Genomic DNA, 11,675 nt, shown 5'->3' on the forward strand with positions numbered 1-11,675 from the left:
GCACGCTCTTCGACATTGGTCTTAGCAACATATTTTCAAGCACCATGCCTGACCGGGCAAGAGAAACAATAGAAAAAATAAACAAATGGGACTACATCAAACTAAAAAGCTTCTGCACAGCAAAGGAAACCATCAACAAAACGAAAAGACAACCTAACAATTGGGAGAAGATATTTGCAAACCATACATTTGATAAGGGGTTAATCTCCAAAATATATAAAGAACTCACGCATCTCAACAACAAAAAAACTAACAACCCAATTAAAAAATGGGCAAAAGACCTGAACAGACATTTCTCCAAAGAAGATATACAGATGGCCAACAGACATGTGAAAAGATGTTCAAGACCATTAACTATCAGGGAAATGCAAATCAAAACTACAATGAGATATCACCTCACGCCCGTCAGAATGGCTATAATTAACAAAATAGGAAACAACATGTGTTGGAGAGGATGTGGAGAGAAGGGAACTCTCATACACTGCTGGTGGGAGTGCAAATTGGTGCAGCCACTATGGAAAACAGTATGGAGACTCCTCAAAAAATCAAGGACAGAACTACCATATGATCCATCTATTCCACTGCTGGGTATTTAACAAAGAACTTGAAAACACCAATATGTAAAGATACATGCACCCCTGTGTTCATTGCAGTGTTATTCACAATAGCCAAGACTTGAAAGCAACCTAAGTGCCCATCAATGGACGAATGGATAAAGAAGATGTGGTATATATACACAATGGAATACCACTCAGCCATAAGAAACGATGAAATTCAGCTATTTCTGACAATCTGGATGGACATTGAGGGTATAATGCAAAGTGAAATAAGTCAGAGGGAGAAGGTCAAATACCGAATGATCTCACTCATTATGTAGTAGATAATAACAACAATAAACAAACACATAGAGACAGAGATTGGATTGGTAGTTACCAGAGGGGAAGTGGGGAGGGAGGACGTCGAAAGGGATAATTCGGCACATGTGTGTGGTAATGGGTTGTAATTAGTGTTCGGGTGCTGAACATGATGTAATCTAATAAATAGAAGTATAATGATGTACAACTGAAATTTATACAATGTTTTAAACCAATGTTATTGCAATAAACAAAAAATTAAAAAAATAAAATAAAATAAAATGAATGATGAATGTTAAAAAGCACACCAAAAAAAAAGAACTATTGTGGAAGTAGAATCAACACCAAGGAATAACATATGAAAAAAAGAGGAGACTTAATTGGACAGAATAATGTTTTAAAATATTTTTAATGGAAGTATAAGATATAACAACGTTAAGAAACTAACTCAATTGATTTTGTCACTCTGATGTTTACTCCCTGATTTACTAGTGGTTCCTATTGACCAAAAAAATAAAAATCTGATTTTTTTTTTCCAGGGAAAGTTAGCGTGTTTATAAATGGCTTCATTTATTTTTATTATAACGTATACCCACCATTGCTATAAGTTTTTTTTTATTTGACAGGTATTTTACAAAGAAATTTATACATTTAATTTGCTAAGGGCAAACAATGTTGCTTAATCTTAAGAAATCAGTATTTGACTGATGTGTTTCAGACTGTTTTTGAGATTACGAAATGTTAAAATGAGGCAGAGCTATTGAATGAGCTATTTTAAGAAAAGAGCAAAACTAACACATATTAAGAGCCATTGTTTGAAACTCAAACATATGTGATTCCACTTACTATTTCATGGAAATTGGAATGGTATCTTTGATTATATTTATTTAATTGTCACAATTCTGAAAGAAAGGTATAATCACTTTAAAGATGAGAAAACTCAGGTTCAGAGAGATTAAGTAACTTTCTCCAGGCCACTCAGCAAGGAAGTGAGGTAGGTAATGTTAGAATCTACTTCTACCTAACTTATAAGTACAAGCTCTTTCTACTGAATAATTTTACCACCATGTAAATGATTCTATTGACAGAGATATTTTTAGTAGTTTACACCACTTATGTAGATAGTTGCTAACATTTAAATCTATCTTTGCGTCAAAATATTCTTATTTAGAGCTTAAAGTCATCAGATTTTTGGCATAATTTTCTGATTTTTTTTAAGTTCAATACTCCATGTTTTCACACACATAGCACAGAAATATTTCAGATATATCAGTATATATAGTGGAATATTGTAGTCACCATAGTTTTAAGTTTTTAATAGCTTTAAATAACAATTTGAAGTAATTTTACAAATGGACATTACGAAGAGATTACATACTTGCTTGAGTTTTTTTAATTATAAATTCAAAGTTTTTACTTCCAACTAAGTACAAGTAGGATGGTTAAATATTTACTGAGATGGAAAATGTCTGTTACTCTCATTTCTACAGTTAATGTTGAGAAACATCCTTTCCTTCTTTGTATAGAACTGTGCTGCCAGTTAAAGCCACTAGGCACATATGGCTATTGAACACTTAAAGTGCGGCTAGTCTGAATTGAAACGTGTGGTAATTATAAAATACATACCAAATTCTGAAGGCTTAGTATAGAAAAAAATCACATAAATATTTTTTACATTGCTTTCATGTTGAAATAATAATATTTTAGGTAGATTGGTTAAATTAAGTGCATTACTGAAATTAATTGTATTTGTTTTTTCCTACTTTTTAGTGTGGCCACTAGAATTTTCAAATTAGATATGTAGTTCACGTATGTAGTATTCTGAGGTACCTAATGTTGTTTTAATGCATTCTTATACACACACGCCCTTCCTGATCATATTGTAACATTTATGCGTGAATATGATGTCTTAAATACTTCCATCTTTGACACATATCTACATATATTAAAAACCAATTTTAATTTGGGTAGTTTTAGGACTGCTTTCAAACAAATATAAAATTTGTATTTTAAGTCTGTCTCGTGGCCAATGCTGCGTCTCATTTCCCTTGCTTATAATGTCCTGGAAGAATTAAGATAAAAATTATATTTATGTATCTTCACGAAGTGAAAATTATGCATGAAAACAAGTGTTTTGTATTTTACGAAGAAAAACACACTTTAGTTTCCAGTTTTGAATATAAAGTAATCACATATAATTAGACAGTAAAACAAAGACATACCTATGCAGAGTAACTGAGAAAATTAGTAAAGGAAATGTAAGACACCAATAATGTATTGAAGAAGAATCATCAATTACATTTTACAAACCTTCTATTATTTTTATTTTAAACTTTATACATAGTATAAAATGTAAAATTGAAAAATGCATATTCTCTAAAGCACTGATCTTGAAAGCAACCCAGCAAAATCTCAAATTTATTTTTAGAATTGATTATACTTTTACTTGAAATAAACCAAGTGCCTATTGTTATGCTTGTTAGTAGAAAACTTCCTTTCTTTAAATTACTGTGCTTTAAATCATCGACATTATCACTAGGTATTTTTTAATTGAAATATGTTTTTATAAATTTACAAACGATGTTATAGACTTCTATTTGACTAGAACATATTAATTTCAAAGAAATATCTTCACAACCCTACACTTTTAAAACTTTTACTTAACGGGAAGCTATTTCTGAAGTCCTGCTGAGGACACTTGGTTTGTTCCATAGCCAATTTTTGTTGACTCACAACCCAGTTATGTTGCTAAAAACCCATATTCGGCCCTGCAATTTGTAATCTTGCATAATAGGTCTGACTGAAATAGAATTACTCATTGATGTGGATGGCATGTGTCCATTAGCCCTGTATCTACTTTATAAAACTTTCTCTCCTATGTGAGGATTCCAACAGCTGTATTCAATCATGTGAAAAGTACTGATATTGCTACTTATTGTTTAACTGTATGACTGCTAGCTAAGACCAACCACTACACCTATTTTTATAGTAGCTTTCTGTTTACTGTAGACTAAAATAGGGGGGAAAAAAGAGAGAGAGAGAAAGACCACTGAATATTCTCCTAGCTATAATGTTATTTTGTACTTTAAAAACGAACATCATGATATCCCGGGGCTACTAATCCATCTTTCATCAGGGAAAGTCAAGTCTATTTTTCTAACCATTTAATGTATTGAATTAGTAAAGTTCATGGTACCAGCAAAGACAATCAACTCAATAACCGCCATGGAAACCACGGCGAAGATTAATGATGCCTTTCTTATTTCCAAAGAAGCAGTGATAGATAACTAAAGAAGTTGCACCAGAAAGATTTACCTACAAATGCATATTCCAATCATGAACCACTGGAAGAGGCTTAAAAAGCATCACCATGTTTTATAAACCTCATTTCAAACAAAATGAATTGAAAATGACAGAATAAGAACACAGCAGCATAAAATGAACAAACTACTATGAAGAGCCACCAACTTTGATATTATTAAAGATAATATGATGCCTTTTATAGTGCTTTTATTTCATAAAAAAATGAATCTGTTTCGTTTAGCAAAATAAATGCTTCTTGAGTGTCTTTTGAAAATTCAATTTGCCATCAATATTGATCCCATTTACCAGCTGCCCCTAAAATCACATGAATAAATGCCAGAGGATTTGGAATTGAATTGCATCATTTTGCAAAGTGCACATAGTTCAAAGCAACTTCTTTTCAAAGCCCTTCACTGGCTCCTTGAAGTTCTTTCCAATTCTGATACTTTGGAGCTTCAATTCTTTCTGATAGCTGACCCCTTTTACATCAATTTTATATCACAAAAATCATATATTACCTCACATCAGTCACAAATCCTTTACACTCTGTTCCTATTTGTATCACTCTTATGTTCCATACTCCACAATAATATTTCATTCTCACCCTCACAAATCAAAGTCAATCCTTCATAAGTCAGCTCACCCTTTCTTTCATATTTCAGTTCTGCTCTCTTCTACAGCAAGTTAGGTGCCTGTACAAACAAAGTAAATTTCCACCAATTTTCCTACTCCACAGCTACTGTAACTGTACCAACAAAGAATTCTACAAATTTAAAGCAGGAAATCGTATTTGCATGTAAATGTGAGTTAAAATATTCAAAATGAGTTTACAGCACACGACCTCAAACATTTAGTTTATGTGATCTTATTGGTCAGTTAGTAGCAAGGGCCAATATTTTGCCTAGGCATATATCTAGTTATTTGGGTCACAAGAAGGTTTAGATAAATATGGAGATTGTTTCAATTGAAATTCATGACTATCACCAGTAAACTTAATGTATAAATTTACAAACACAGAGCAGAAAGAGACCTTAGAACACAACTACTCTGATTCTCATCTGTTCTTCCAGGTTCTTCTACAATATCTCCACCAGCTGGATGTCAAATATCTGCTTGAACACCTCCACAGAAAGTTTACTCAGTACCTCCTCAAACAGTCCACTTTAGAAAGGTTACTATATATCATATATATACATATATACATATACATGTATAATCACTGTGTCTTGATTACTTTAGCTTTATAGTAAGTTTTGAAGTCATAGTTTCCATCCTCCAACTTTCTTTCATATTGTGTTAGCTATTCTGTGTTAGTTATCTTTTGCATCTCCATAAGACTTTGGAATTAGATCATCAAGAGTGAACCATGATGTAAACTACAGACTTTGGGTGATTATGATGGGTCAATGCAGGTTCATCAGTTGTAACAAAAGTACCACCCTCGTGAAAGATGTTGATAATGATGGAGGCTATGCATGTGTCGTGGTTGGGGGTATATGGGAAATCTCTGTACATTCCTCTCAATTTTGCTGTGAACCTGAAACTTATTTAAAAAAATAAAGTCTTTGGAAAATAAAGTGATTAAGTTAAAATGAGGCTGGTAGGGTGGGCCCTAATCTAATCTGACCAGAGTCCTTGTAAGAAGAGGAAATTTGGACATAGGAGGAAACACCAAGGATGAACACTCACAGGGAAAAGATCCTGTGAAGGCAAAGGGAGAAGGCAACATTCCGCATGAGAGAGGCCTCAGAATGAAATCAATCCTACTGACACCCTGATCTCAGACTTCTAGCCTCCAGAATTGTGACAAAATAAATTGCATTGTTTAAGCCATCTTGTCTATGGTATTTTTTATGGCAGTCATAGCAAACTAATATAAAACTCAAGATATGGTGTAAGGAAAATGGCATCTAACATTTATGGTCTTCCTCCAAAAGCCAATAACCACAGTAAAATTATGAGAAAAACCTCAGACAATTCCCAATCAAGGAAAATTCTACAAAATATCTGACCCGTAATCCTAAAAATTGTCAAGGTCATAAAAAAAGGGAAAGCTTGTGAAATTTTCACAGCCAAGAGAAGACTAAGGAAACATGATAACTAAATTTATCCTGGATGGGTTTCTGGAACATAAAAAGGACTTTAGGTTAAAAAAAAAAAAAACTATGGAAATCTGAATAAACATGGACTTTACTTAATAATAGGGTATCAATATTGGTTCACCATTTGTAACAAATGTACCATACTTACGTGGATCTCTATAATAAGGAAAAATAGAGTGCAGAGTATAGGAGAAATCTCTATATTATCATCACAATTTTTTTCGTAAATCTAAAACTGTTTTAAAACAAAAATTTTATTTAAAAAGAAGGGACTTGTCTAGATTAAACAGTCTGAACAGAGGAAGCCTCCAAATGCAAGCATCCATGAACCATGATTGGATCAAAAATTGAAAATAAAACTCTAAAAGACATTTTTTTATTTAAAAAGGTGAAATTTAATAAAGTTTTTATAGCAAATAATATTTTAAAACTATCATTATTTTTCCTTAGGTAAGATGATGGCTATGTGGAAGATCTATAGTTTTATGTAGTTATGTAGAAGAACATGCTTACTAGGAGATGCACGTTGCAGTATTTAGGTCAAAAGTGACAAAATGCCTCCAACTTACTTTCATTGTTTGAAAATGTTTTCAAAAATATATATTGAATTATACATACACAGTAAAATGCAAACAAGTGCTAAATTTGGGTGAAGGATAAATGGGTGCTCACTGTACTATTCTTGCAACTTCACTATGGCTTGCAAAATTTGGAAAAATAAAAAAAACAAATCAAACGGATTGGTTCTGAAACTTTAAGATCCTTAACCATTTTATTTTCACCTAAATGACATGATGTATTAATGCCTAAATGAAAATTGGACTCCATGGATGTATTATTTTACTTTATAATTCTACTTCAGTTGCTGTGCTACCCTCTCTAGTCACACCAAATGTCTGAGTCCTGAGTGTCCTAGGAAGCAGTGTGACAGTGAATGATTTAATCTGATGCCCTTGTAGATTTGAAAGAGCTCTCTGAACAAGGCATCAGAGCATCTGACACCCACTTTGGGAACCTTGGCAGTGGGAATTTGACAAGTTACCTGATCACTCTGGGCCGTGAGCTGGAAGAACATGGTGTTCTCTTCCCTGCCCACTTTGGGTATGGTAAAGACAATTTGCAAAAAACAGGTTCTATATAAGTGTATTTATCATTTTTGCCATAGCCTCCTCTGTGACTTTTCTTCATTTGTTTAAAAGACCTTTCTATATGTTATTTTCATTTTCCAAAAAAATATGATAATTTTACAAACATTAGAATATCCAGAATAGGGAAAATGAAACTTTAGAATATCTTAAAATCTACGTCTCTGCAGAGATTATTTTCAGTCCTTATAGAAACTTAAAATGCATAGCTATTTAAAAAACATCATCATAGGAGAGAGATTCTGCTTTCTTTATCAAGTGTCTGGTACTCAGTAAGTGTTTGTAATCAATAATAAGCTTTTTTTGTAAACTTTACTTAACAATGAATTGTTAACATCTTTCTAGGTCAGAAAATATATATCAAAATAATCACTTTTAATGATGTATTGCATGCAAGTGTCTTTTCACTCTTCTATTATTTCCTTAAACTAAATTGTCTCATCTTTTCACATATTTAAAATCTACCCAAGAATATCCCAAATGTTATTAGTATTAGTTGAATATGCAATAAATAATCAGAATTTGACTTATTTAGGCTGATTTCTCAAAGTTAAATCTCCTTGTATAAATCTTATTGAAGACAAATTCTATTTGCTGTAATCATTTATACCTTACTGCCTAACTTCTAAGAGACCACAAAATATTAAAACTAAAGCTAAGATTGAAACTATAAATGCCACTTTTCCTAGGTGGTTTTCCCATTCCACACTGGAAGTCTGTTCAGCCCCCACTTCCTGCCAAGTCTTCAAGTAATTTGCTACATGATGTCTTCCCTTTCAGTTTCCTTATTTCAGATACACTCCAGGGTTTCTCAATATCTCATGATGTATGGCATCCTTCTAAGTGTTTTCAAATTTCTAAATAACAACATTCTAGACTGATCTCACTTGTGGGAAACTCTTAAACCCTTGTTCTAGATATTATATTCCTTATAAAGTTTTCTATGGTGGCATATTCTATGATGGCGTATTATATTGCTTTTAAAGTTTTCTTATTTCTGCGTTAATAATGTAACTCTAATGAACTTTCAAACAACAAAAGTCACTCAAAATTTCTTGACATATGAGTCGCTGTTTTTATTTTTGGACTCATCTGACAGCTTGCTGTCTGGCTCACGGGTATATTTAGACACTTCCTCCCTTTTCTTTCTCAACATATTTGTATGTATTTTCATACTTTCCTTTCTGCACCCTTCTCTCCCAGAACTACTTTTTTTCTCATCTGAATGTAAATAGACTATATCTATCTGTGGCAGAGTGGTGAGATGCTCACAACTCCATTCCATTTTCTTGGTCTCACTTGAACATTATATTTCTCAGCTTCATTTGCAGTAGGTTTGATCCAAGAACCAAGTATTCTGTTTTGCCTTGCCAAGGAAAAGTGAAAGAGTACACGTTTTCAAGATAGGAAGATTTGAGTCTGAGTCCAGCTCTGCCACTGGTGAATTTAGTTGAGTTGGTCACTCTTTTTAAAAAAATTTTCTATATACCTTGTATCATTTGACCTGAAGATGGGACAGGTTACCACATTCCTCATTCCTACTTCCAGAACATTTCCCTTTTCCTCCCCCAAATTCTTGAGCTCTGATTTGCACTTCATCAGATTATACCCAATGCTACTTCTCTCTTTTCTGGTCTTCTAAATACGCCAAGAGCACTCCATTTTATTCTTTGAAGATTTTAGGCCTCGGTCTCTCCAACACTACCGTTAACCTCATCCTTGGTGATTTTAATATCCACTTTGATAATCCTTCCAATATACTAAAATTTAACTTTTGAACTCTTCTCTGATGACTTTGTATTCAACCTTATATTAGCCACTCTCATCTATGGTCACAGCTAATCTTTTAATCACTAGCAAAACCAACAATTTGTTAGTACACTAACTCATGCATCATATTCTTTCACTAATACCTCTTATCTTCCTAGCTTACTTCCTCTAGTACTCTAACAGAAAAAATTTATCAACATTTAGACTTACACTCTATAGACCATATCGCATATTTACCATTCTCACCTTCTTCATGCCTTACTTCCTCCTTAAACTTTAAAATCCTTTGTCCACAACTAAAATTACTCTCCTGCACATGTGCTCAACTTTCAAGCCCTAGTCTTGCATTTTCACACTCAACCTTGTTAAGAACAGCTCCCCACATCTTTTGCATCTACCTTAACAACTGAAGATAAGTAGAGAATAAGCCAAAATCATGTTGCTTGGCCCTATTTTTAACTGATGACAAATAACCCTAAGTAAGCCTTAATTCTGCAAAGAATTCGTAATGCCTTTCCCACTAGTGGGAGGATTTGGTAATTTCAGTCATGGGTGACTATTTAATAGTATTTCATAGAGGCATAGTATTTCTTAGAAGCTGTGTAATGTAGTTGCTAATATCCCAGATGTCTATTGGACATCTTCACTTGAATCTCTAATATTCAGTTTGAACTTATGGTCTATAAAAATTAACTCATCATCTTTCCTCCAAATTGATCCCTTTCTTCACATCTCATGTAAGGCCCACATAGTCTGCCCACCATCCTGAAACTGAGCACATATCCGCCACACGTTCACTCTCTTCCAGCCATGCTAGCCTCCTTACCTTTAACAAACACCTCATTGATTTTCTGCCTGCTTGATTAACCAATTGCAATTTATCAAAAAGGCATGATGAAGCCTCCAACCATAAAAGTGGAATTATCTATTTCTTATTTCAATTCTATCAGAATCTTACCTAAACATCACCATTGTTGACCTTAACCAGGTAGACAGCCAGTTATTTCTCCAACAAAAATGGGTTTATTCAGGATCAGGAAAGAATGGCAATTAGGGGAGCTGCAGGGGTAGAGAAACTCTTTTATATAGAAGAGGAAATGGGGAGGTCTATTGTAAACAAAGAGTTTGAGGTGTAGTGGCTTTTCAATGGCTGAGTTGTGGCAGTCTCTTACAGGCTGAGCTTCTTGCCCATCAAGAAGAGGAAATCTTTCTTCTTCTTGTTGGGCTCTGCCATTATCATAGGGCATGAAAGTCCCCTCGTTTGGCCTCTTGACTTCACTTTAATGAGATTTTGTTTATTAATTTCTACACCATCAATCAAGTTTATCTAATTAACATTTATAGAATACTTCATCCAACAACAGTAAAATACAAATTGTTTTCAGATCACAAGGAACATTTACCAATATAGACCACATTCTGGACCATAAGTACACGCTAAAAAAATTACAAGAAAAGAAATCTTACAAAGTATATTCTCAGACCACAATAAAAATTAAATTAGAAATCAGTAACAGAAATATAGCTAGAAAATACCAAAATATTTTGAGATTAAACAAGTACTTCTAAATAACATATGAGTCAAAAACAAATTTCAAGATAAATTTAAATTATTTACATAAATGAACATGAAAATACAACTTATCAAAATCTGTGAGATGCAGCAAAAGCAGTGCATAGACAGAAATTTATTGCATTTAATGGATATATTAGAAAGGAAGGGTGATCTAAAAGCAATAATCTAAGATTCCATCTTAGGAAAGTAGAGACAGAAGAGCAATTTAAGCCTAAAGCAAGCATAAGAAGGGAAATAAAAATTATAGAAGAAAACAATGAAATTGAAAACAGGAAAATTAGATACAAAATAAATGAAAATGAAAGCAAGTATTTGAGCAGATTATTAAAATTGATCAACCTCTAGCCAGGCTAAAGAAGAAGGAAAAAAAAGAGAAAGCATCAAGTACTAATATCAGAAATAAAAGAAGGGTTATCATAACTGATTTAATGTACATTAAATGGATAAAAAAGGAATATTAGTAATCAAGACAGTGTAATATTGGCAAAAGAATAGACAAAGAGATCAGCGGAACAGAATAGAGAGCGAGAAATATACCCATATAAATATAGTCAACTGATGTTGGACAAAGGAGAAAAGGCAATACAATGGAGTAAAGATGATCTTTTCAAGAAATGGTTTCAGAACAACTGGATATCCACATACAAGAATCTAGACACAGACCTTACGGCCTTTGCAAAACTATAAAACTCTCAGAAGATAACATAGCAAAAATCCAAGATGACCATGGTATAGCAATGACTTTTCAAGTAGAAGACCAAAGGCAGTACATGAAAGAAATAACTGATAAGCTGAACTCCATTAAAGTTAAAAACTTCTACTCTATGAAAGACAATGTTAAGAGAATGAGAAGACAAGACACAGACTGAGAAAAAAATATTTTCAAAAGACACATCTGATAAAAGACTGTTATCCAAAATGTACA

Source organism: Diceros bicornis, chromosome 22 (genome assembly GCF_020826845.1).
Source record: "Diceros bicornis minor isolate mBicDic1 chromosome 22, mDicBic1.mat.cur, whole genome shotgun sequence".
NCBI classification, from domain to species: domain Eukaryota; kingdom Metazoa; phylum Chordata; class Mammalia; order Perissodactyla; family Rhinocerotidae; genus Diceros; species Diceros bicornis.